This window comes from Notamacropus eugenii, chromosome 1 (assembly GCF_028372415.1).
Source record: "Notamacropus eugenii isolate mMacEug1 chromosome 1, mMacEug1.pri_v2, whole genome shotgun sequence".
NCBI lineage: Eukaryota > Metazoa > Chordata > Mammalia > Diprotodontia > Macropodidae > Notamacropus > Notamacropus eugenii.
In genome coordinates, this window is record NC_092872.1 from 52,664,211 (window position 1) to 52,691,152 (window position 26,942).

Consider the following 26,942-nt stretch of genomic DNA (forward strand, 5'->3'; position numbering starts at 1 on the left):
TAATGGACTCATCATTTTACATACTCAGATAACACCAATATGATAAACCTGATTTGACTTTGAGACTTTGTTTATAGGAGCTTGTAGCTCAAAATGTACTTCTGAAGAGATTCATTTGATCATCTGGTAGCCAACAAACATTTGTAAAGTGCTAATTGTACAATGTACTATGCTAGGCACAGGTAAATAAGATACAAGAATGAATAAGATTTAGCCATTGCCCTCAGACAGCTCACAGCTAGTAGAAAGAGAAGACACATACACAGATAAATATGACACTGAAACATCAATTACAAGTTGTAGCCTGCTTCCACTTGCCATGCACTTCTCTATTTCCTTACGTACAATCCATGCAACTCAAATTAAAATATGACAAATACTATGAGGATACAGTCATTGCCAGACCTTCCATGATCATGCTTTCTCTACTTGGACCACTATTGCCACCTTTTCTCCAGCCAGAACCTTGACTCCACCTCTTAAGAGGTGAGTTTTTGCTTTATATTACTGGGGCCCAGACCTTCATGACACTCCCTGGGTATCTCACCATGCCCCTTCCCCAATAAAGATCTCAGCAGGCTAGAGTGGTGGGCCAGATCTAGTAAGGCGACATGTAATATGAATAAATGATAAACCTGCACTTGAGTTAAAAAAAAATCAATGATGCAAGTATAGGATGGGAGAAACAAATAATAGTTCATGTGAATGTGGATTTTATAAGCAAGACATGGCAGCCAAAAAATGCTAATCCAATCACAGGCTACATTAACAGAAATATAACAATTACAACCTACTGTTGGGCCCAGGATCCTGAATCAATTTCCATCTCTCTGTGTCCATTAAAAGGACCTCCTCTCATCCTAGTCCTGTGCAAATAAATTCCTAGTTCAGTTATGGGGAAGTTTGGCCTGTAAAGGAAGGGATCAAGTTCCTTTTTCTCATATTCTTTGGCCCTTTATACCTTACCAAGGGAAAATTACTTAAAGCTTAGGTTTAGGTTCATGTCTAGACTATCTCAACTGAGGTAGTATAAAGGATACTTCAGTATACACTTTAGATCTGATATAGGACAGCTATTTATTTCCTCCTCAAAAAAGAATGCTAAAAACAGAAGACTCACAAGTGTACTTTGACATATATAAAAAGGGACATTGCAACTTATATCTACTGTTATATTCTCCCAGATGAAATAGTCAGTGGTACTGCTGATAGGCAGTTTACATATCACCTCAGCTCTAGTAAGCCAGGCCTCCAATCAGTAGTTGTCTCCTCTTCCAAAGACATTCTAATAGATACATATTGGGTTCCAGGGAGCCCTAGGATTCAAACTCACAAGTGACCTTCCAGATTGGACTCTGGGTTTCTATTTGCCACCTATACCAGAAGAGGCAGCTAAGGTTCTGGGATCTAGTCTCAGTTTCAGCTAGACAGGATAACCAGCTACTTAGAGCATTTGTTAAGTATATAGCACTTGCTATATACCAGACAGTGTAAAGTGTGAGGAGAGAATGAAAGCATGCTTGATAGTTCCTACCCTCAAATAGCTTAGATTGCAATAGCATATATCCGAAGAGTGCTGCAGAGGCCTAGAACTGAGCAAGATAAGGTGTATCAAAGCCAGGGAGGTTACAGAAGCAAGAGTCCAGTTTTTGGGGGAGGAAGAAGTAGAAGTGATGGCCTAAGAGGAATACAACCGTAAGCGTCCACAGAAGACATGAGCTTTATTCAGCCGCCATGTTTTCCCATCTGCCATGCAGCTGGGGTGGGATTCACTGAGTTAGTGGCTTTTCCTGCTCAGCAGTTCAATAAAAAGTTTGCCTCTTCTTCTCAAAGTTCCAGCTTCCTTGAGCATATTCCATTGGATGGCCCCCTAGGCCCATTTCCATATATGTTCATGGGTACAATCTCTGCAAAGAAGTATAATTTCGATTAGAAGGACTGTAATTATCCTGCTGTATTCTACCTTGGTGAGACCATGCCTAGAATATTGTCTGTAATTTGGGAAGGAGGAAAAGAAGACAGAGAAGGAGGGAAGGAGAAAGTGAGCATTTATTAAGTACTTGGGCAAAGCACTGGGGATGAAAAGAGAATAGTGGAGACAGCCCCTTCTCTCAAGGAGCTCATGTTCCAGTGAAGGAACAAATAAATAGGAGGTTTTGGCTGCAAGTTAGAGGGAAAGGTTTCAAGGTCCGTAGGGTATAAAAGCAAAGCAAATGGCAATGCATCATTTAAATGTCATTTCCACTGATAATATCATATCCATTTCTGATATTGAATCATTTGACAATGCCAAGAACTTTGGTGGTGAGAACTTTCTTTTCCGGGTCTTCAGTAGCTGTAGTCACTGAGTAGGTCATGACTGTAAAACCTGAAGAAACGTTTTACAGGTCAGATCTTTACAGGGTTGCTTCTGTAAGCGAGACCAGTGGTCTAGAGGTTACCACCACTCCTTGGTTCCTTGAGCTTACCTTCCAGTAGGTAGCAGTCGGTATTGATGCTGGCAAGGAAGGTAGACACCTTCACAGCAAGGCTTCTGGGTCCAGGATAGGAGCAGGATCTGGCTAGAGGGAGGCTGTTATTCCCAGGGCTCCTGGCTTCAGCATTCTGGACTATCTCCATCATGGTCTAAAAAAGAAGACATTGACAAGCCAGAGCCTATACACAGGAGGCTAACCAGGAAATTAAGGAGACTCAGAAGCCATGTCATAACTAGGAGTAGTTGGAAGGACTGGGAATGATTCTTCTGGAACAAAGAAGACTTGCCATGACAAACTATTTTGTGGACAGGTGCCCAAAAGGATGTGAGCAGAGTGGTTCTGCTTGGTCTCAGAAGGGTACAGCCAGAAGCAATGAGTAGACAGTACAAAGAGGCAGAGGTCACACTGAAACCTGACTGGTGGTGGGATAACTTACAGAGTAATTCATAATGCTTAATATCATCAACACTATGGAAATATAGGTTCCTTTCCTAGAGGACAAAGCTGACCTAAGAAATGCCACTTTCCAGTCAGTTTCATAAGTACCAAACTACTTTCTATGCAGGAGATTTAGATCCTGGAATCATTTGGAAGTAAGAAAATCTCTTTGGCATAGATTCCCAGGTGTTATGTTCCTACATAATACAAAAGAAAGAACACAATACTTGATATCACAAGACCTGTTTTTCAAGTCCTACCTCCTCATTTTACTGGCTTTGTGACCTTGGGAAAAGTTACTTCCCTTTTCTGAATCTGCTTCCTCATCTGCAGAATGGAAATAAAATTACAATGTTTTTATGAGATCAAATGAGAAAATTACAAGAGATTATCATGAGTTTGTAACAACTATGATTATTATTATTAATTATATATTAATTAGTAATTATTATTATATCTCCCCTAAGATTTTCCATTTGTTGTTACAAGCACTATAGTCACAAAGGTTCACAAACTTGCTGTTATCTTTGACCTTCCCCTCTCACCTGCTGTAGTCAGTAAGGTGCCAAATCTAGTTAATTCTCTTTTTACAATATTTCTCACTCCTTTCTTGCCACTCAGTGTCTTTAGTTCTGGCTAATATCACCTCTCACCTAGACTATTGCAGAAGCCCCCAAATTAGCGTTCCAGCTTCTAGTCTCATCTCTCCAGTTCATCATCCCCCAGCTGCCAAACTGGTATTCCTAAAACCACAGGTCTAATCACATCACTGCCTCACTCTGAAATTTTCTGTAGCTGTTACCTCCAGAATAAAAGAGAAACTCATCAGGTTTCCTTCAAGACTCAGCTAAAATCCCACCTTCTATAGAAAGCCTTTCTTGATCGTGCTGTGGATTGTCTCCAGTTTATTCTGTATGTTGCTTGTCTGTACATCATTACCTGTTGTTTCCCCCCTTAGACTGCTCCTTGAGATCAGTGATTATCTTTTACATTTCTTTGTTTCCTCATCACTTAACACAGTGCCTTGCACATATTGGGTACTTACTAAAAGTATAATGATTGATTCAGTTTGGTATTTAACTCCTTTCACAACTCCCTTTCCAGTCTTCCATTCCATTTTAAATGTTCTCTCTCTCTCCTCTCTCACACACACACGCACACACACGCACACACACACATCCATCCATCTCCCACCTCTGTGATTTTGCACAGATAGTTCCCTATTTCTAGAATGCTCTTTCTCCTTACCTCATAGAATCCCCAACTCCCACCATCTATAGAAGGCCTTTCCTAAACTCCCTGGTTGTTCTTGTTCTGTATCCATTGACATTATTTTGCAGTATTTAGCAGTCTGCATTCTGTTTCTATCCCTCCAGTTGTATTTTAATTTCTCAAAGGCAAGGACTTCATTTTTGTCTTTTGTATGTCTAGTGCTTAACAGGCCTTACACATAGTAGGTGCTTAATAAATGCTTGCTAAATTGAATTGTAAACTCTTTCAACTTACAAAGATTTTCTTTGTATTTCCACTGACCACTGGGTCCACTGGGTCTTACACATAGCGTAAACTTTTAATAAATGCATGTTGAACTGAACCGTGATTATTGTCATTGCCCCCAAGATCAGCTTGGAGACCACTACGCTCACTCTCTTCTCCCTTTCCTGCCCTCCTGTCTCACCTCAGTTTGTAAGAAACACCTTCCTCTAGATCATCATTAAGCTAGTGAAAGCCTTCAGCTGATCTCTCTTGCTAGGTTTTTGTTGCAGATCCAGAAAAATAAGAATAGTGGTAATAGAAAGTTCAGGAAAACCAGTTTTGTTTGTTCAGTGCAGACCACGTCGCCTCCCTGACTACTCCAGTGAAAGGCCCTTCTTCCCTTCTCCTTCTGTTCTCAGAGCCCTGGCTCTCGGGATACTGGCAGGAGGGCCAGGAAGGGAGTTCCCTTTGTTTTGGTATCAGGCCTGGCAATTATAGGTGACATTAGGAAAGCAATCCTCAAGGACGCACAGTGCTACCACTCCCAGCACCCACTTCACTAAAGAAAGGCTTCATGTTGACATTGAGAAGATTTTGTTCTTTTGTTGTTTCTTTTTCATTGCATTTGAAAGTGGTCCACATTTACAGCTTGTGGTTTCTTAGAAAGAAAGGAAAGGGAATTCCTTCTGTCATCAGTTAACTGCAAAGTAGACAAACTAATGAGCTCGAGGAGTGGAGAGCTGAATCAGTGTTAGTTATGGGGCCTGGAGCTGTATACATGGTGTGGAAAAGACTGTGTTCAGCAAGCCTGCCCATGCTCTGAGGCCCATATGAAGCCCGAAGATCCTGTGTATAATTTATTAGACCCCAGATCATCCGATGAAGGCTGGTATTAGCACTGTTGATAAATGCCAGAAGCATAGCAAGGCAGAATGCTCCCGCTCTCACTTTGCTACAGAAAACCCTACTTTGCTATACAGCCTGATGGAGAAATGGGCTAAGAGCAGCCTGCTCCTTTGTGGAAGTGTACGCTGTATCCCCGTATCATCATTGCAAACGAGACTCTCACTGAAGTGCACTCATAGTCACTCATGAGCAGTTCCTCGAGATGAACATTCCATAAGTGTCCCTGCTGAGTAAGTAATTGCTTCAGCAGCTCTGTGGTTGTCCACTGGCCACTCAGCTCCCATCACATCATGTGACCTTCCTTGGTCCAGTTATTTCACTTCTCCTCATCTATCAAGTGGAGAATAATAGACACGAAAAGACAGCTTTATAGAATTCTAAGCACTCACCTTCCCCAAACAGATGAGGTAGACAGAAGATATCAGTGAGGAAACTGAGGCAGGCAGATGGTAAGTCATTTGCCCAAGGTCACAACAGCAGTAAAGTTGTAAGCACATGAGAATTTGAACCCAAGCTTTTAATTTGGCATCTAGTGTATGTTCCACTCTACCATGATATCTCTTGCTGCACACAAATGATAACGTACTTTTCTACAGAATTTTAAAGGTCACAAAATGCTTAACTTCTAACACTCCTATGAGATAACTAATACAAGTTATTATCCCCATTTACCTCTAGGGCACCGGAGCCTTAGTAAAGGTTGCCCAGGGTAACTATCCACCTCACAGAGCTATTGTGAGGAAGCACTGAGAAATGCAAGACAGTGTCATCTGTATAATTATTACCAACTGCAGTTTGGTAGTTTGAGGTTGAGGCTTTTTGATTGGGGTAAATTTTTGTGGGGGGAGGAATTTGGGAAATCTTAACAAGGCTTCTAGAGTAATCCCTCTCCCCATCGCTAGCGCAAACTACAAATTGTTAACAAGGGGACCAGTCATCTGTCATAATTATCAATTTACTTTCTTAAAAAGTGGAAGGAGTTGTGACTGGCACCAGTTGAGCTATTTGTTGAAAGGCTAGAAGACTCACATGAAAATCAAGTTATCTGTGTGTAACCTGCCCTAGGCAAGTGTGAGAGCCTCCTTGCCAAAAATATTTGGCAGGGCTTCAGTTAAGGTGTTGAGTGACAAAATTTCCAATTGGCCCCAAATCCCAAAACAAGTTCTTTACATTCTTTATATGTTAATTTAGCTTGCCTGCTTAGCAAATTAGAGTTTTCCATTTGATTCTAGGTCATTTTTTTTAATAGCTTAATTGATATTTTCATAATGCTAACAAGACAAAGGATATATCCCAGCTGTTTCCAAGAAAGGTAGAGAAGGTATCTTGGCAAATAGAGTTGAGAACAACTATTCTTAAGTGTTGCCAATAATTCCCTAAGCTAAGGGACTCCTGGGAAATCTGCACTGGCCCCTCCCACCCTGCCAATTTTTCCTCTTACACCACTGACCCCTTGTGAGGGATTCTTGCTTAGTCCAAATTGGACTGTACCATTTCCCTACTCCCAGATCCTGCGACCTCTTTACTTCTGTACCCAGTTCAGAAAACCCTAGCATGAGCTTTGGATGTAGTCTGAATCCTATCCATGATGCAGTCTCACAGAAAGCAAGAAAGACCTCTGATTTCTTTTTGGTCTGAAGCATATAGTCCAGGGCTGATTGTCCTTGCCCAAATGATCCTTCCTTTCCCAGACTGAGATTGTTTCAGGAAATATTTTCTACTGTTTGTATTGCTACGGTCATTTAATGATTGCATTGCTAAAATTAATAGGAGATTTTTCCAAGTTTTGCTTCAGTTTTTCCTTTTGTTTAATAATAATAGCATCTATGTAATGCTTTAAGGTTTATAAAGTGAAAGCACTTGCAGTCTCATTTTGTCCTCATAACAACTCCCTGAGAGGTTGTTGCAGTTATTATCCCCATTTAACAGATGAGGAAACTGAGGCAAACAGAGGTTAGATTATTTACCCAGGGTAACACAACTATTATCTGAGGCAGGATTTGAACTCATGTCTTCCTGACTTCAGATCCAATGTTCTATCCATTGTACCACCTAACTGCCTTATAACTATGGTTGTATTATAGTTCTTAAAGTTTTTTCACTCTTCTTGAATAAGAGTGATATGGTAAAAAGAGTAATATGACTTTGGAATCACAAGAAAGTACTTAGGTTTGAATTCTAGCTCTGCTCTTTACTCCCTATGTGACTTTGAACAAAGCACTTAAATCCCTTAACCTCAGTTTTCTCCTCTGTAACCTGAGGGGATTGCATTAGATGGCCTTTAAGGTCCCTTCTGGCTCTAAAACTGTGACTTCCAAGTTCATCAGTGAAGTTCACAGTCGTTTATAATTGTACTTTCCTCACAACACCCACCTAAGGCAGGTGTTCCAGGTGTAACTATCTCCATTTTGTAGATGAGAAAACTGACGCTCCAAGAGATAAAGTGGCTTCCTACCTCTATTACGTGTCAAAGGCAGGATTCATTACCAGGTCTCTTGGTTTTCCATTGTGCCATGTTGCCCCTTTAGCTTTGATCTGCCAGCCAAGTGAGGACTTTAATCCCCAGGGTTCAGTGCCGTTTGGCTGCTTTCCATAAAGACCAGTCTCACCCACCTGATCGTAGAATGTTGCTATGGTTTTCAAAGTAAAAAGCTCCGTCTGACCAGACATTCTCACTAGAATATAAAGGAAAGGCAGGTGTGGAAACTGCCTCACATTCTGGCCACATATGGGGACCTGCTTAGCCAAAAGCCTGGATTCGAGTGGGCTTTGGCACTTGGTGGCATGCCCAGCAGTACAACTGAGTCTCGGAACAGCTGGATAGAGGCTAGCAATCGAGAGCTCACTCCTGGAGCCATCTTCTTCAAACTCATTGAAAGGTTTCCTTCAACTCGGAACTTGGAGGTCATTTACTGCAAGTCTCCCACGTTGCAGATGTGACAATGTAGGCCTTGAGAAGTAACTTGCCTAAGGTCATACAAGTATCCTGTAGCTGAGCTGGAATTCATCAGAATGATTAAGTTATAACAACTTACAGTTGTAAAGAAACTCAGAGGGCATCCAGTCCAGCCCTCCCCCCACGCCACCCATGCAGAAATCTCATCTGTAGCATCCCTGAAAGGTGGTCATACCTACATGCATATGTAGGTGTGTATATGTTTACATGCATATATGCATATATAAAATTTCCAGTGGGAGGGAAACATTAGACAGCTAGAAAGGGCCTACCTCAGTGGCCATTTAATTCAACCCTCACATGAACCAGATGTAGGTCTTTCCATATCTTACAAGTCGTCACCCAGACTTTGCTTAAAGATCTCTGTGACAGAGAGCTCACTACCTCACAAGTCAGTATATTCCATTGCTTTTCATATCATTATTTATACTAAACCCACATCTGCCTCCCTGTAACTTCTCCTCAGGTCTTAGTTTCAGGACCCAGTAGAATATCCTATTCTTTAACCATATGATATCCCTTCAGATATTCAGAGATAACAGCCCCTCAAAAATCTCTTCTTCAATGTATAACATGCTCAGATTCTTTTGCTGATATTTGTATGATATCCCTTACCACTCCCGTGACCCTAAAATTGATATCCTCTAGTTTGTCAAAAACTACTTCTAAAATGAAGCAACATATTTATCTACATATGGTCTACAGTATTAAAATGTGGTACCCCTCAGCCTGCTACCATCCACCATTCTCCTACTGAATTAAATCAATCTTTTTAGTATTTTCTCTGAAATTCTGTAGCATATAGAACTTCCTCTTTACAATAACTAAACTGTACTTCATTCCCTCCTGGCCCTGAACCCCAACAATCATGGTATAGTTTTTTGTTATAGTCCAAGTGAGGTTTGAGTATATCAGAGATGTGAGGTTTCAAACTCTAGGACCACTTGTGGCCCACAAAACCAGATTAAAATGTAACTGGGAAATGCTTAATGAAAAAAATGAAAGTACAATACAACGTACATTATGTTAGTTTGTGGTTTTCTAAGTCAATATACAGCCTTCAGGGATCCCTTTCTATTTGAGTTTGACCTTGCTGGTCCTGTCCAACTCCATCCTTAAAGCACTATATGAATGTTATGTGGGAATGAAGGTATGGGAAGGGTAAGAGATTTGCCCAGAATCACACAGCTAGTAGGTAGCAGAGCCAGGATTCACAGCCTTGCCCTCTAGTTCTGAATTCAGTACTCCCTCCTGCTGTGTTCCCTCCTCTCCACGGATGGGGAAAGAGGAGGAGGGAAATTACTTGTTTAAGAAAAAAAAGTTTCTGGATCTTATAAATATCTACAGGCCAGTAGCTCAATCACCCATATTTGTTTTCTGAGTGTCTTAGGAGTCTCCTCCAGCCACTAAAGCAAGCAACCTGTATCACCTTAGTTTTGACAGTTTTATTACCATAAATTTGCGCCTTATGGAAAACTGTGACAGCCCATGATTAATCACAGGGCTGGGATTTTCCCTCTGAAGTCTTGAGATCTGAATCGGCAGTGAACCACAGTAGGAAGGAGGAGGGAAAAAGCCCTCAGCTGAATATTCATCAGCAGGGGTTGCCTGGTGTCTCAGTGCATTGGGTTCTACTTCTTTGAAGACCTTCATGAGGAACTTGTTTGGATTAACCTTTATGGTTTGGGAGCCATTTTATATTTGTCCACTGAAATATTTTGAATGACACTCTTTCTGTACTGAAAGCAGTGAAGGCTCTTCCATGAGACATTTTAATTTCTTTCATTTGACAGTCACTTTCTAAATGCTTTCTAAATGAGTTAGCCTGGTCACATTTAGGGACACTGAAAAAGTCCAAGGCCACACTGGGGCCATTCTCCTTTAATGTCACCTTGACTGCATATGTACAAGACTTCTCATGCCTCCCAGGGAAACAACTCAACTGAGGTTTGATGCCCTTGGCATGTTTTGCCAAAAAGCCTCTCTTTTTTACTCTGTAAAAGCTCCTTATGTTAAATGTTTTTGCTACTCAGAGGTTGACTGCAGCTGGATTGGCTCCTGTGGCTGGTGTAGTCTCTTAGTGCTGTCAGATGAAATGAATTTGATTTGCAGGAAAACAGGGCCTCTATTGGAAGACAGCCTGGGGTTTCTATTTAGAAAGAGTGAATGTGCAAATGACCCTGGTTAGGGGATGGGTGTGGGATGAGGATGGGGGAAGAAGAGGAAGGCAGGCTTATATCACCCATCCACTAATTTCCCCTGTTGTTCACATGGATTTGGGAACTGAATCCACCAACAAGTCTTCTTTGAGCACTGATAATATATCCCTAAATTAGGCACTTATGGCCCTGGTGAGGTGGAGGGCAGAATGAGAGAAGTGTTACAAGAGAAATATAAAATATAGTCCATGTCCTCAAGGAACTTTTAAGTTGGGTAAACTTGTGAGGTACCATGGAAGCCTTCGGTGATTCCCTTCTTCCCCCAGCTTCCAATGACCTTCCCCTTTATACTTCACATAACATCTTGTGTCACTAATGGTTTCATTAAGCCATACTTTTTGTTGCAATTACTTACTTTTCCAAATTATCCCCCCACTTGGCTGTAAGTTCCATGAGAATTGGGACTGTGTTTTATCTAAAAGTACCCCATCATGCTCTGTACACATTAAGTAATTAATAAATGTCTATTGAATGAGTGAATGGATGGGTTAAATTAAATGGAAAGGGAAAGAGCGGAAGTCTCTTTAAACTTGTCCTGTTTGCTTGTCCTGCAACCAGAGCAAGTTCTCATCTTAATCCTATTAATAGTGTAGCACAGAACAGTGAAACAAATTACCTCCACTTTCGATCATAATAAGCTCTACAACCTGTAGTGAATTTGAAGGCTCTTCTTGACCAAAACCTAAACTATCCCAGTGAGGAGCAAGAACTGTCAGTTAGCTTCATTTATGACTTCTGCTTGAAGGAAAACTATCAGAATTGTTGTAATTATTTCTTGAACTTTCTTAATCAAGCCTATATATTTATCGAACTTCTACCATATGAAGGACCCTATGCAATGCTCCAGAGAAAAAGACAGAGATAATTATGACACCAGTGGGAGTATGTCATTGCCCTCAGTTGAAGAGGTAAGACATACACTTAAAAATAGTTAACTCACTCTGTTGACATAGCCTCATTAACATTAATGTAGTTAATGAGTCATAACTAAACTCCTCCTTGAATATTGGAAACCTCCCATTTATCTGATTTTGCATTTTAAATATTTCCCATAGAACTAACTTCACACTCTAATACTGTTTTCCTGGAACTAGTTAAATATTAAATATTTCAATCAATCAATAAGCATTCCATAAGTGCCTGCTATGTGCCAGAGACACTGTGGAAATCACTGGGGACAGAAAGACAAACATGGACCATTCCGTGCTCGTTAGGAGCTTCCATTCCAGTAGTGTAAACCACATGTGCACATAGAAGTAGAGAAGAGAAGCGAGTCACCTAATGGATCACAGGCACTGTGACAATTGCTTTAAAAACATCAGTTCACTTGATTCAAGTAGATACCAAATATATACATACCAAGTAACCTTGAGGGGCAAGAGAGATGGCAAGGAGATGGCAAGAGAGAAGCTTTAAAGGAAGCTATGTATTTTAAGTACTAAAAAAGAGAAAGGAAACATCTTTGCACTGAGTATGAGTGGTGGGAATAGTTCAAAAGAGGAAGAGATAATGATGTGTGGGAAGGATCCAAGAAGGCTTCGCTTGATTTGGGACTTGAATGATGTGGAAAATAGATGGGTGGGTATCATTAGATGGAGAAGTGGTATGAGCAAAGACAAGGATTAGGAATGTACAGTATTTTTTCAGGACAGTGAATAGACAGACCAATTTGATAGAAGCAGAAGTTTCATGTAGATGGGCTGTAGGACTTAAGGCTTGAAAAGTTGATTGGGCTCAGCTTATAGAAGATCCAGAGATTCTGAACCTGAGGTCCATGGATTCCCAAGGCATCTGTGGATAGATTTCAGATGATCCATGAACTTTGATGGGAAAAAATGGCAACTTTATTTTCACTAACTTTTGCTTTCCTTTGTAATTATGTGTATTTTATAATATGCATTAAAAACACTATTCTGAGAAGGGGACCATAAACTTCATTAGACTGCCAAGGAGGGCCAGAAGAATCTCTGCCCTGGGCAAACATGTCTGAAAAGGCTTAGATGTCTGCTCTTTTCCCTATTTTGCCTTGCACTTATTTGCCAGCAGAAACCACAATATACTCTATTGTTTCTTTCCCCTAACATTTCTGATAACCTGAATTTTGCCTCATCCACAAAGAGGCCAGGAGGGAATCACATGGAACTGAGGGTCCATTATATTGTCATTAGGCTTAAAATGAGCTAATTGATGTAACAATTTGTTACATATATTCAGTCCATAGAACCTAGTATCCACTAGGGCATATTAGTGCACACTGGAATCAGTGCTGCCAGACAGGCTGAGGCATGTGATCAATGGAGCTCAGGGGCTCCGAGCTTCAGTAAGGCTAAGGCTGATAGGGTGTCTATACCCTAAGCCACAATGATATGGTGAGCCCCCAGGACAGGGAACCATCAGACTGCTTAAGAAGAGGTAAAGCAGCTTAGGTTAGAAATGGAGCAGGTCAAAGCCTTGGTGCCGATCAAAACTGAGCACATGAGCAGCCCCTTCACCTCAGCAAGAAAGGAAGATCCATTCTCCCCTCCACAAAAAAAAAAATTAGTCCAAAACACTGTGTATGAAGGATCCGAATAGTATCTGGGAATGAGTGATTAAAAATACTGATTTTTTTTTAATGGGTTCTAAGAGACAAAGTTAAAATTGGAAATAGTTATACCAGGGAAGAGAATACTGAGAACTTCAATTTGGTAAACATTTATCAAATTCCTACTATGGGCCAAACACTGTGCTAAGTGCTGTGGAACACAACACACAAAAGGAAGCTGGGGGAGGGGGAGAAATAAATAGATGCCAAGCAGAGCTGCTGATAGAAAATAAAGTTACCAGGAAGGTTGCGAACCTCTATAAAGGAAAGCTTTGGGAGGAGTTTGGTGTTCTACCCTCCAATCAGAGGGAAGAGGCAACTGAGAGTGAGTTGAGAGGGTGTTGGGTTTCAAAACCTGAGTCAGTATTCCTGGTGACATGATTTTAGGTGATCAGCTTATGTTCCACCTTCTCCCCCTCTCTCCACCATGTTGTTCCCTAGAGTAGCTATACAGGGCTGCTGATAGAAAATGGATCATGAACTCTCTAGAAAGGAAGGCTTAGGATGTAATAAGATCTCAAAAAGTGTTTGGCAAATGGAAAATACTCAGGTGTGTGTCATGATAATGACACGTTTCCCTAGTGATTTAAGATTGACAAATTTCTTTCCTCCCACCACTGTGAATTAGAGAGCAAAAAGTTTTATTATCTGAATTTTACAAAGCAAGAAATGAAGGTTCACCAAAAGAAAATGCCTTGGCCAGGATCAAGTAACTGTAAAGCATCAGAACTTAAGAACTAGACCCAAGTCTTCTGATTCCCAGATCTAAGACTCATTCTTATCAATACCCTTGTCAGTACCCTCCCCTATTGCCCCCAGACTATAAACAGAGACTCTGTCTCAGTTATTTTTCTGGACCCCCAACATTTGACACAGAGTTTGGCCATTCAGTAGGCCCTTGAAGGGATATGTTTCTGGAAGACCACCTCCATTAATTACCATGGTACTAATCAGGTCATCATGTGTCTGATCCTGGCTCTGAGTCAGTTTCACTCCATTCCATGGTTAAAATTAATAACCTAAAGCCTAACCTTCTCAGAGATGCAAGTCATTGGTCACGAGGGAGGGTATCTGAACAAGAGAATGTGGATAGAGAGGCACACATCCATCACCACTGTTATGGAAAATTAAAATATGTGGCCTAAGAACAGTAGCTCCAAATTTGGTTCTGATGGAAAGCATGTGTATGAAACATGGGGAGCAGCTGTTCCCTAAAGTCCCTAAAGAGGAAATTGAGGAAGTAGGCCTGAACTACATCAGGAAGGATCTCAGGTGTGAGACCTTGGGCACCATGGGTATGGGAAATGGCCAGCTGTCCATTATGAGGATAGCCTCTTGAGGCCTTTCCCGATCTTAATGTACTATCATGTTCCAGTTTTCTGTTTCTGTCTTCTAGTGTGATATCCTCAGGCTCTGTTCCCAAAAAGCCATCATGTGGTAGAAGAGTGCTGGACTCAGAGGCAGAACACCAAGTTCAAATCCCACTTCCAGTTTTTATGCTGTGGCTATGAGCACCTCATGTCTCCTCCCTAAAACTCATTCTCCTCATTTTTAAAAATGGGAGTCATTTTCTGCCTCGGGAATTGCTAATAGACCATGGTATATCTTAAGGCATTGCAGAAATGAGAAGCATTGTTAAAATGAACCAACTCACAGGGAGTGGATCTTATCTCAGATTTGTTACACTTCTAGGCAAGGCGTCTCCCAGACATGTCCCAGCCATCAAATAAGAGCTATGGGAGTATATTTTGATTTGTAATTTAATGTTCTAGGATAATTATTGGCTATTTTGTTCAGTTCTGAACTTATTCATCTGCTGACTTTTATACTAAAAATGCATAGAATTCAGCTGTAATCCCCAAAAAGGCTAATAACAGTAGCACGTAATAATATGCAGCATCCTTTGGATGATTCATCCCAGCATGGGAGGGTGACTCTGTGTTCTCAAAAGTTATTCCAGTGGAATAAAAGCTGTCACTTAGAACTCAGGCCAAGTAATGAACTGTATGTCTTCTATCTGGGGACCAGCCAAGTTTAAATCTAGAGAGGGTCATCACTAGATTAGCAATGAGGTGACATGTGTTTTTAACTGCTGTAACTCATGGAGACCATCTACTATAGAGAAGTTAAAATCTACTTTAGTGAAGGGACTGCCCACCCAGAGATCCCATATCCTTGACTTCAAGGATGACTTAAAGTAATATTCACAACCACACTCAGACATAGATGAGAACCTAGCTTGTCATTATCTTTGATTCTTGTAATAGCTCTTCTAGAGAGGTCAGTATGATTTCATGATTGTGCTGTATTGTGATGGTTTAAGTATGCAGCTAAATTGTTTTTCAGTAGGAGTCTCAGCTCTGCTACTTAACCAGCCTTATGATCTTGGACAAATTAGACAAATTTAGACTATGTTTTCCTCAGTCATAAAATAAGGAGTTTGGACTAAATGATCTTAGAGGAATCTTAGAGTTCTAAATCCCATGTTCTTTTGACCTCTACCGTATCTATCTCCATTACTGAACATCCTCATTTATTGAGAACACTCCTCAAACAGGCAAAGAAGCAAAGACATCCAAAATAGAGATCATGAAGCCCACACACTAAACGCTAAAACCCCTGAGTCCTCACTTTGAGTCAATTTACTTTTATTTCATACTTAATAAATTTAGTGATTAAGTTCCCAAGTCTATCACAGATTAGAGGCAGCAAATTGAAGAAAACAAAAGGCCTCTTTCTAGAAAGTACGCTTGCCCAGGAGAAGGCAAAAAAAATGAGAAACAAAAATTTAAACTAAAACAGCACGTCCGTCTAGAACCATTTTTACAGCAGTGGGAGCAAACAGCCCTTCAATACCTCAACATCACATATAAGTACTGCAGTAAGGCAGAATAATTGGCATTATAAAGACCTTGATACTGCAAGAACAAAGTACAAAACCAAAAGCTAAAATATATTCAGTATAGCCTAAGTAGGAGACAGTGAGGTAGAATGGAAAGTGCCGGACTTTGAGTCATGAGACTTGGGTTTGAATCCTGGTTCTAACATTTATTAGCCAACTGTGTGACTTGATCAGGAAAGTGATCATTATGTATCTAAAGCTGAAATGGACTTCTAGCGGTGCTTTCCCTGGGAGTCCACAGAACTTCAAGGGATCAGTGAATAGATTTATTTATTTAAATTTATTTAAATATATCTGTATTTTCACTAACCTCTAAGTGAAATTTAGCACTTTCTTCAATTATGAATATGGGCAATAAACCACAGTAGTATTAGCAGTACCTGTAACTTTATCATCTATAGGAATCACAAATATTATTGTGGTAAATGTCTCAAAACATGTCTTGTCATCATTAGACTGTATTTATATGTTAGATATAGTTATATCACAATTTTAAAAAATATTTTGATAATGATTTCAATATAACTGGTTTTCTTTGTAATTATATGTATTTTATTTTATGCATTTTAAAACATTATTCTAAGAAGGGGACGATTATATAAAGAAGAAACCCTGATGTAGACCAACCTCTTCATTTTATAGATGAGGAAACTTTAGGGATGCTAAGTTACTTGCTTCAGTTCACATAGATAATAAGTCTCAGAGGAAAAAATTGAATCCAGGTCATCTACCCACAGAGCAAGTGCATGTTCCACTATACCAAACAGTTTTCCCTTCTGTAAAATGGGAAGAGTGATACATGTATTACTGATAATACAAGGTAGTTGGAAAAAAATTACTTTATAAACCTTCAAGCACAATATTAAAATGAAATGTTATTACAGAAAGCAGAGAACTATACTTTTCACTTTAGGAAACTCTCCACCCAGAATAGTTAAGTAAAAGTAGTTATGATACTAAAATACTCATCTCTCCAGAAAGACTTAATTCCTGAGGGGTTCAGTAAACAAGGTGTAATTCCCCCACAATGCTAGATGGACATGATGGTTTGAAGGTAGTAGAAGAGAACATTTTATTTTCTTGTCTGATGACTTCATTTTGTACTGTTCTAGCATTTACAAGAACAATTCTTCTGCAAAATATTTTATAGGGAGTATAAACTCAATTTGTCATAGCTTGCACCAGAAAAGTCAAGGGATGAATCTATACAGAAAATTTAGCCTAGCAGTTATGAAAGATCAGCTTTTAGGTCATAATATCTCAGTGAGGATGTCTTAATTTCTCATTTCTGAAATTCCATATCAAAATATAAAACTTACATGATAAGAGAGCAGGCTGTAGCAGGAATTCTTCCGTTTTACCCTCTTTATACCAACATAATTTCATAAGAACTCAGTTTTACATAACAACCAAACCCCAGGGAAAAGCTGAGAAACCCCACTGTATGATGTTTCAAGAGACTGCACAGGAAAGAGTCCTGTGCTTGCAAGACTCATTGTATGACTGTTAGCAAGTCATCTCATTTCTCTGGGTCTCAGCTTCCCACGGGGCAAGTGAAGGATTTAGACTGTCTTGCCCCAAAGGTCCTTGTGCTGGTCTGTGTTGATCTGGTCTAGTTTCCTTAAACACGAACCTGTCGACCATCAGCATGGTGCTTATTGCCTTTGCATAGTTCATGTGGGACTACCTGCCCCTAGGAATGTTGTTTCATCTAACATCATGTTTTCACAAAACTAGTTGGAAATTGGGTGGGAGTATTCCCCTCTACCTGTTTAAACTTTCTTTAAACATACAAAATGTATTTAAAAGAAAGTTGTTTTTAGTTCTCTTGGTTCTGTCCTAATGTGATCTGTAATAGGGTATAGTATTTTCTATACTTGAAGTATGAAGCAAATGTTCCTCAGACACAAAGTATGTTTTCACATTCCTTGTGAAAATCAAGGTGTTTGGGGTGAAAAATCTGAAACCAGCCAAAAGTGCATGTGTATTGCTAAGGGGTTTAGTTTCAAAGCATTGCATGAGGGATTAACCACACGATTCCCATTAACTTTAATTGGAGTCACACTTCTAAACCCTTTCACATTGCATTTGATATTGAGGAGCAAGCTCAGTGTCCATAATATGTCTTAGGACCAATTTCAGTCATTCAAGATGGGGAAGGAAATGAAAAAGATCAAAGAACAGAAAAAAGATAATTTTTTTAAAGAGAGAATTTTTTTTAAGATCAATTTATTCCATAGCCGAGTCAATATGGAAAAAGCAGATTGGTGAGCAATAATACATTGACTTTATCTGTCTCAGCCCTGACTCTCCTAGGACAGTTAAATGTAGCAGAAAGGTGGAAAAGGAATACATGAAGTCAAGACCTGGGCTCAAGTCTCAAACATTCCATTTACTAGCCATATGACTTTGTATCAGTTAATTGACTTCCTTGAGCCTTAGTTTTCTCATCTGTAAAATGAATGTGGTAAGATTTGTATTACCTACCACAATATATTATTTTGAAGAAAATGTTGTATCAACTTTAAAATGCTAGAGAAATGTTTGGCCATTGTTACTAACACTAAGTTATAGTGATACTTTGCTAAATTGAAAGCTTCTTGGGGATCAGGTCACATTATTTCTATTTTCCAGGTCTCTGCAGTTAAAAGTTTCTTACATAGTTGGGGTTCAAACAATAGTTGTTGATATCACTCACAGGGACACACATAAATAATTTTGCCAGTTTCAAAATTATTACAAGATTACAAAAATGTGGAATGGCCCACCCAGCACACTTGCTTATTATTTCAAGGATCTATGGGTTCAGTGGAGTGGATGTGCCTTCCATTGACACACATCATACCACCTCTAGTCCTTAGTAGATGGTGCTTCATAATCTGCTATAAGTTTGTTATTAGTTAACCTTATAGTGATGAGCCTTTTTGTAATCAGCAAAGCTGGTTCTGGGATTATAGACAGTCTGGCAGTGGGCCCTTCTCCAAACCTTCACAGTTTTGTAGGGCCTGCCAGAGATTGTACTCTGCTGCTGGCACAGCCTTCAAGAACCCAAGGTCATGTCCATACCATGATGAAGCATCAAAGGAAGATGTTAGTGAATGGCTCTGTATAATTGTCTCCAGTTTTCCACAGTATGGAAATGATTATGAAACCAATCTAGAAGTCAAAAACTTTTAAAGTTCCCTTATGGACATCTCTTCATTCTATCAAAATCTATGGTAGAGGATGGAGGTGGTAGATTTCTACCTGTAGCTGCCCCTCAGGCCACCTAGTATTCCAGTTATTCAGCACCTGTTTTGCAGATAGCTATTGAATGGACAAAACTGGCAAGAAAGGATTGTTAGAGCATGAGATAGGACTAGGGGCATCTGAATATTTCCCCAGAGAACCTCATCTGAGGAGAGTAGTAACATATGCTAATAGAGAACCAGAAATTTCAAACTTAAAATAGTATTCTTTTTTAGTGCTCTAGAAATGTCAAAGAATATTCTGATTCTCTTGATTTGAGTACCACTAATGTTACTCAGTAGCTAGATTACTATACAAATCTGTTCACCTTTTCACCTTTCTGAGCCTCAGTCCCGTAATCTGTAAAATGGGGCTAATAACTTCTCTCCTGACTACCTCACTAGGCTTCACAAACTGTAAGCTCAATCAATATGTGAGCTGTTATCATTATATAAATTTAATATAGTCACTCAGTAAACATTTGTTAAGTACCCACTATGTGTCAGACACTGTATTAAGCACTGGGAATGTCAAGAAAGACAAAAGAGAGTTCCTGTTCTCCAGGAGCTCACAGTCTAATGGGGGAGGTAGCATGCAAATGACTATGTACAAACAAGCTATAGAGAGAATAAATTGGAGATGTCAACAAAGGGAAGGCACTAAAAGTAAAGGGAAATTGGGAAAAGCTTCTTGTAGAAGATGAGATTTTATCTGAGACTTGAGAGAAACAAGACAAGTAGGGAGGCAGAGATGAGAAGCGTGAGCTATCCAGGCATGGGGACCAGCCCATGATAATGCAGTCAGAAGATAATTATCTTGTTCCAGAAATGGCAGTGTCAGTAGATCGCAGACTTCATGAGATGGTGTAAGGTGTAAAAAAACTGGACATGTAGGAAGGCAGGTTATGAAGGGTTTTGAACATCAAGCAGTTTTATATATTTAATCGTAGAGGTGAAAGCAGACATGGAGGCGATTGAGTAGGGTGTGTGGAGATGAGAGACATGGCTAGACCTGTGCTTTAAGAAGATCATTTTGAGAGCTGAGTGGAGGATGGATTGGAGTGGGGACAGAACTATGACAGGAAGACCAACCAGCGGGTTAGTACAATAATACAGGCATGAGGTGATTAGTGCCTGGACAAGGGTGGTGGCAGTGTCAGAGGACAAAAGGGGCCACATATGTGATAGATGTTATAAAGGCAAAATTGGTAGGAGAGGCCTTGATAATGAATGGAATATGGAGGTAGAAGGTGGTGAGACAGAGTGAGGAGTGGAGAATCACACCTAAGTTTTGAGCCCAAATTACTAGGAATTTGATAATAACATTAATAGGGTAATTAGGAAGAGGGCAGGGTTTGGAAGGAAAGATAATGAATTCAGTTTTGGACATGTTGAGTTTGAGATGCCCATCCAGTTCAAGATGTTCAGTAGACAGTTGGAGAGGTCAGCAGAGAGGTTCGAGTTTGACAAGTAGATTTGAGATCACCAAATGAAAGTACAGAAGGAGAAGAGAAAAAAATCCCAAGGCAGAGCCCTGTGGACATCCATGGTTAGTAGGCATAACCTGGATGAAGAACCAGTAAAAGAGACTGAGAAGGAGCAATCAGATAGGTAAGAGGAGAACCGAGGCGGGGGGAAGGGGTTATGAAAATCTAGTGAGAAGAGAGTGTTAAAGAGAAGAAGGTGGTCAGCCGGCTGCAGACTGAAGAAAGGCCATTAGGTGTGGTGACTTATAGATAATTAGTAACTTTGAAGAGAAGAGTTTCAATGGAATGATGAGGTGAGAAGCCAGACTGTAGAGAGTTAAGAAGAGAGTGAAAGGAAAGGAAGTGGAATCACCTATTGTAGATGGCCATCTCAAGGTGTTTAGCCACAAAACAGAAGAGAAATATAGCATAGTAGCTAGTAGAGATTGGGTGGATCAAGGATTTTTTGAGAATGGGGGAGACATGGGTATGTTTGTAGACTAGAGAAGTAGCCAATAGATATGAAGATATATGACAGTGTGGGGATGATGGAACAGTCTGCTGGAGGAGACAAGGTGGAAGGGGATCAGTTGTGCAGGTAGGAGGAAGGGCCTTCTCCTTAGCAAGGAGAAAGCCACCTCATTACGGGAGATAAGGGCAGAGAACAAGACAGTGGCAGAAGGCATCTAAGTGATGAGAGATAAGGAGGGGAGAAGAGAGCTACTGGTGAAATACCACGTCTTACCAAGTATTGACAAGAATAGTTTAAAGTCTTTAAGACAAAAGAATGATGGTCATAAACTTTATAGAGAAAGTCTGAAGAACAAACATATATACGTATATGTACACAATATCATAACCTATATATATGATATATAGACATATATCATATACAGTATCTCATTTTGTGGAACTTAAATATACGTGTGTGTATGTGTGTGTATATATACACACAAACATCCCAGAGTTCAGACAGTGACTCCATGTGTGGCTTAGATTTTTAAAATAATGATTCAACAGGGAAACCACATAGTGGACTTCGTAGGGCTTTACACTGATTGACAGTCACACCAACCCTGGCCCTTTTAAGGGCTGCTGGTCTATTTCCTCATTAATTCTCTTCCTTGGATTCTAAAGCAGTCAAAGGGTATGTCTTGATGTTTTATAATAAACTAATAGAAATTTGTAGTCACTGTCATTAGTGACTCTGAACTCCCTACCCTAGTTTTTAAAAAGTAATTCTCTTTACCGTAAACTTTTCCCTCTTCTCAATATGAAGGCCTCTAATCTCATAGCCTTAAACAACCATTCATTGTACTACGACACAGTTTATCAACAACATAACAAATAATCCAAAAACATATTTAAATATTTCAACCATGTATCAGGTATATGAAAAATCACAACCAAAGTCAGTTTTAGTTTTCGGTTGCAACTTTTTTCTCCACAGACATTAATTAATAAAAATGGTACTAATAAAGTGCCATCATTCCTCTGTCTCAGGACAAAAATGGAAGTCTCCTAAGAATTATTTTTAGGATATTTTCTCCACAGGATAAGGGTTAAACTCATTTCCCTCAAGAGATGTCTCTCCAGATTTTTTTTCCTTAACAGTTAACATACTCAGTCTTTCAGGAAAGAACCTCTCTTATCCTTCCTGTCTGTACATCACACAGTCTCTCTCAGCCATGACAGTTAACCATCTCCAGATGACAAGTAAGCAGCCTGTCCCCAAGATCATATTTCCTCTTAAAGATATAGTAGCAGTAACTATAGTCTCTGTGGGAGGGACTCCTGAAGCTGGCCTTACATATAATAAGCAGTCAGCTCTCAGTTACCAGTTACCAGTAATATTTTGATGGAAAATAGTGACATTTGTAATCCAGAACAGCAAATAATCCAAAACTCTTTTCCATTTTGCTTTGAAATGGGTTCCCATAGTTTGTTGGTTTGTTTGTTTCCTGCTTGTAGAATTAGGGAAGGCAACCCTAAGCAGGAGTCCAATGGGGGGGGGGGGGGGGCCCAATCTAGAACTAAGGCCTTGCCACAAGTAGTGTGTGTGTTTGTCTTTCGTTGCCAAAGAAGACCATGCCATCAGAGAAATAATGACATGACTTGCACTTGACTTCGTTTTGAGTGAGGGAGGGCTGTGCACGTCACCAGCCTCACTTCTCCTCCAGAGTCAGCTGAATCCAGTGACCAGCTATTTATCAAGATGACTGGAGATGTCCCAGGATGAGGCAATTGGGGTTAAAATAGAAGAAAAGTAACTGCAGCCCTGGAATCCATCTGCTGGCATCTACATAGACATGTTACGTTTGTTTGTTGAACTTGGATCTCAGTCCCAACAGGTGTCTCACCTCTAGAAAACAAGGCTCCCTTACCTTACTACCTGCATCTGTATTCCTGAGAAGGTATGGATTCTTGACCAGTTTTGTAACAGATTGGATTTAAATATAATGGAAAATATTCTCCAAACTCTGAGAGACTTGGATTCTAAGCACATGGTTGTGCCCAAACCAGATCTGATTCGAGTCTTAGACTGTTAGCCTCACAAATAATTTGTCTGGATAAAAGCATCAGAAATAAGATATGGCAAGTGATGTTCATTTTGCCTGAGCAACTTTACCTAGTTACTGTGTCAATAGGGGACAATAGTGAACAATTAGAAGCTCAATGCTTTTTTTTAGTATTTGGATTTAAAGTTTTAAAAAAAATGACAGTGATATAAACATATCATAAAATTGTCATTTCTGGAACCTCCCAATCCAAGATCAAGCCACTATTGGTACAAAGAAAACCAATTAAATAAAAACATCTAAGAGCACTTGTACAGTGCCTACCTATTCTGCCTCTACAGTAAGGGGGGAAAAAAGGTTTCATTATCTTTTCTCTGGGACCTTCACCGTTTTTTTCAGTTACTCAGAAAGGGCTTCCTTTTTATAATGTTTTCATTTTCATGGTCAGAGAGCATGGAGCCAGACAGAAAGGACGTAACAGCATGTCTAATACTCAAACTGATTAATCAGCTCTTAAACGAAAAGAGGTGGCCATGAGCCTTTAGCTTCTTTTCAGCTTGTGTCCTGGAAGTTCTCATGACCTTCTTAGAGCCACAGAATCTCACTGTTGGAAAAGCTTTCAGGCGTCATCTAATCCCATTGCTACCTGGAACATGAATTCCATCTACAAAACCCCTGAGAAGTTGCCCTTATTTTCTCTGGCTTGCATACATATGTCCTCAGCTACTGCATAAGGGAAACGAATTTAAAAGAAAACATTCCTCCACGGTGCTTCTCTTTGCCCGCTCCTGTGAGAGAGAGATTAAAGCTTCATAGAAGCAAAGTCAAAAAATGAATGAGATTAAATGAGTCACAGAGTCAAGTTAAGTAGATTCACCATTGTTATTTACTGGGATTTTGTTTTAACTTTGCCTATAGTAACTCTCAGGAAATACTCCATCTATAAGTATTTTTCAACTAAAACCAGATGGCGAAATCATAGCCAGTTTTTCATGGTGGGAGGCTGGGTTTTCATGGTACGCAAGTGACTGGAGGCACATTAAAATCAAATTGGACTTTTTCACTTTGTCCTTCCTATCTCTCAGCAGTGGTAGTGTCTTGTGGTATGGCTGACCTTTTTTGAAGTTTGGATTTAAAGTGAGTAGGAAGAACTGGGGCTGATTTTTTCCTTGAGTGGAAGTTCTCATTTTAGAAGAAGAAAGAGACCTGCCTTGAGGTTAACTGGCTATGCTTGCTTCCTCCGGGTACCACAAGCTAGATCTGTGACCAAAACTTGGCATGGTGGCGGTCTAGAAAGGGATTAGCTCAGGCATCTTCTTCAAAACTGAATTCCCATCCCTGCTGCTATTTTTTTTTCCTGCTTTGTGCTCCAGCTGACAACCCTCCCCCTCCCCCTAATTAGGATAATAAGCTCAGAGTTTAGAAGGTCGTTTAGTCCAACTCCACTTATTCTGCAGGTGAGGAAACTGAGGCAAAGTGACTTGCCTAAGGTCATAAAAGTAGCATGTGGCAGATTTGAATTATTGTCCTTTGAATCTGTGCCATATGAAGGACCTGGGGATATTCAGCCAAGAGAAGAAGAGATTTGGAAGATATTATCATCAAATACCTAATATTTACGTAGGCCTTTTAAGGTTTCTAGAGTGAGATAGTGAGACAGATAGACAGATGGACAGACAAACAGATAGGTAAATAGATATGCACACATCTATATATAGCACTTTGTATATATATATATATATATAATATAGATGTGATATATATTTTACATATACATATATATAATTATCTCACTTGACCCTCATAATAACGCTGTGAGGTAAGGGATTTTAATATACCCATTTTATAGATAAGGAAACTGAGGCTGAATGTTTGGAGACTTGCCCAAGGTTACACTCTAGTCATTTTGCCACCTAATTGTCTTCATGATCTTGTAATCATATAGTAGAAAGATTGTTGTACTTAGGGGGGCAGAACTAGAATAAATAGGTGGAAGTTGAAAAGAGACAAGTTTAGGAAGAATTTTCTTGTAGTTGGAGCAAACCAAAAATGGAATGGGATGTCTGCGAAAGGTAGCTTCACTCCCTCTCATTGGAGGTCCTTAAGCAAAAATTGAAGGCTATGTGACCTCTCCTTGGGTATGAGATTGTATAATTTTTTTTACATGTGAATTGGACTAAATGACCACTAAGGACCTTTCCTATTCTGAAATTCTATGACTATGTGACTCCAAAGTTCAAGGTTCTTTCTGTAGACACAGAAGGAAGTTTAATCATTCAGTGCTCAGCTTTCATCTTTCCATGGCCTCAACCTCCTGGCTCATTGTTCCTGGCTCAGGAGATGTGGGAGAAAAGAGACAGGATTCTGTGCTGGATTTTTCTGAATATCCTAAGCCCTGCAGAGCAATGCCGTCCACCCCTATTCTGATTGATATCTCGGACTGATACTGAGAGGAAATTGAAACCATTTGAATTCCATCACCAATAATTGGGTAAGTAGAGATCCAAACCTGATTTGCCATTTTGAACTTCCAGATGGTGAACATGGTTAAATCTGCATCCTGAAGATAGATAGTGAGAGGAAACTACTTCAACTCTTCCATCTGCAGAGACTGGTTCAGACCACAAATGTAATGGCAAGCAAGGCCAAAGGTAGTACAGCTGCAGGGAGCTGAGAGAAGATGACTCTCACATGTCTCCAAGGGGAGTGAGTCATGTTACACCTCAGCCCACGCCCCCAGACAGGGAGCATTGTAGGCTTCCTTGAAAGAAAGCCTGTCAGAATGAGGCTGGTCCTTTTTGTCCTGAGTCCAGTCCTGGGAAGACAGACATCACGTGTTTTGGGATGATACCTTACTTGTTTAAGCTGAAGTTTTAAGTCAGTAACCTATATTGGGCATATCAGTGCACCAGTCTGCTGTCTATACCACTTACAAGCTATTGCTTCTCTTTTCACTGGAGACATGTCAATGAGCAGGCACTTTGAAGGACTGCAGGTAGATACTTTGAAAGGCAAACCAAAGCCAAAATAAGGAATGGAGAAGAGAATTGGGGGTGGGGGAGGGTCTTGAGGGGAGTAGCTGTACCATTTTTCTGGCCCAGGGCTTTGGTAACAGTGCAAGAGAGAGAAATATAAGGAATAATTGTTTTTGGGCTTAGAACCAGGAAAACTAGTTTTCCAAATTAATCCAGTGAGAGCCATGAATCCACAGTATTTCATATCACACTTCATAAAACTCCCGTCATAATCCATAAAACTGACATTATTAGATTAAAAGCCTGGGCTCCTCCTATGTGGAGTTCGCTCATTAGACATGCTGTAGTTTTATAACCTTAAAATTCCTACCCAATTACCATGATTAATACTGTGCCTTAATAAAATCCAAAAAGCAGGGCAGGTACCATCTGTTTGTTATAATTGTGTGTTTAAATTTTGCCCAGCTAAAAAGAGATGGAACCTTAGCAAAGAGAAGCCAGAACAAGACTTGGGATGTCAGAACGCATTGAGATGGGAATTACTGAGTGAAGACAAATGATTGTTACCCTTAGGAATCTCTCATACAAGGCTTTGCTAACAGGCCATTTTCCTGTTTCTTGGTTAACATCACAGAATATTATGTGTATGGACTATTCTATTGGCAGGCTATTTAAATATTGCAAGTTGCAGTTTGGGTGCTAGGCTGAGTGATTTTAATACATAAATTCAACTGGAGAGGAATGGTTCTCTCTGTGAACACTGCTTTGCACTATTAATAAGTTGAACAGATGAGCGA

General features: G+C 39.9%; 1 protein-coding gene and 1 long non-coding RNA gene across 10 annotated transcripts in view; one reads left to right on the forward strand and one right to left on the reverse strand.

Annotated features, from left to right (window-relative positions):
* The window catches only part of LMF1 (lipase maturation factor 1), a 742,944-nt gene that overhangs the window by 619,202 nt on the left and 96,800 nt on the right, over positions 1 to 26,942 (forward strand). The window lies entirely within an intron of this gene.
* On the reverse strand, positions 1,703 to 5,973 carry LOC140499465 (uncharacterized). Of its 3 annotated transcripts, none has more exons than XR_011965450.1 (4): positions 5,687 to 5,973; positions 3,176 to 3,242; positions 2,469 to 2,625; positions 1,703 to 1,907 (listed from the first exon to the last, which is right to left on the reverse strand). It is a non-coding gene; the product is annotated as an uncharacterized lncRNA (long non-coding RNA). The 3 variants fall into 3 exon arrangements; XR_011965455.1 differs by lacking the exon at positions 5,687 to 5,973 and adding an exon at positions 4,594 to 5,670; XR_011965451.1 differs by lacking the exon at positions 3,176 to 3,242 and having other exon boundaries at positions 5,687 to 5,969.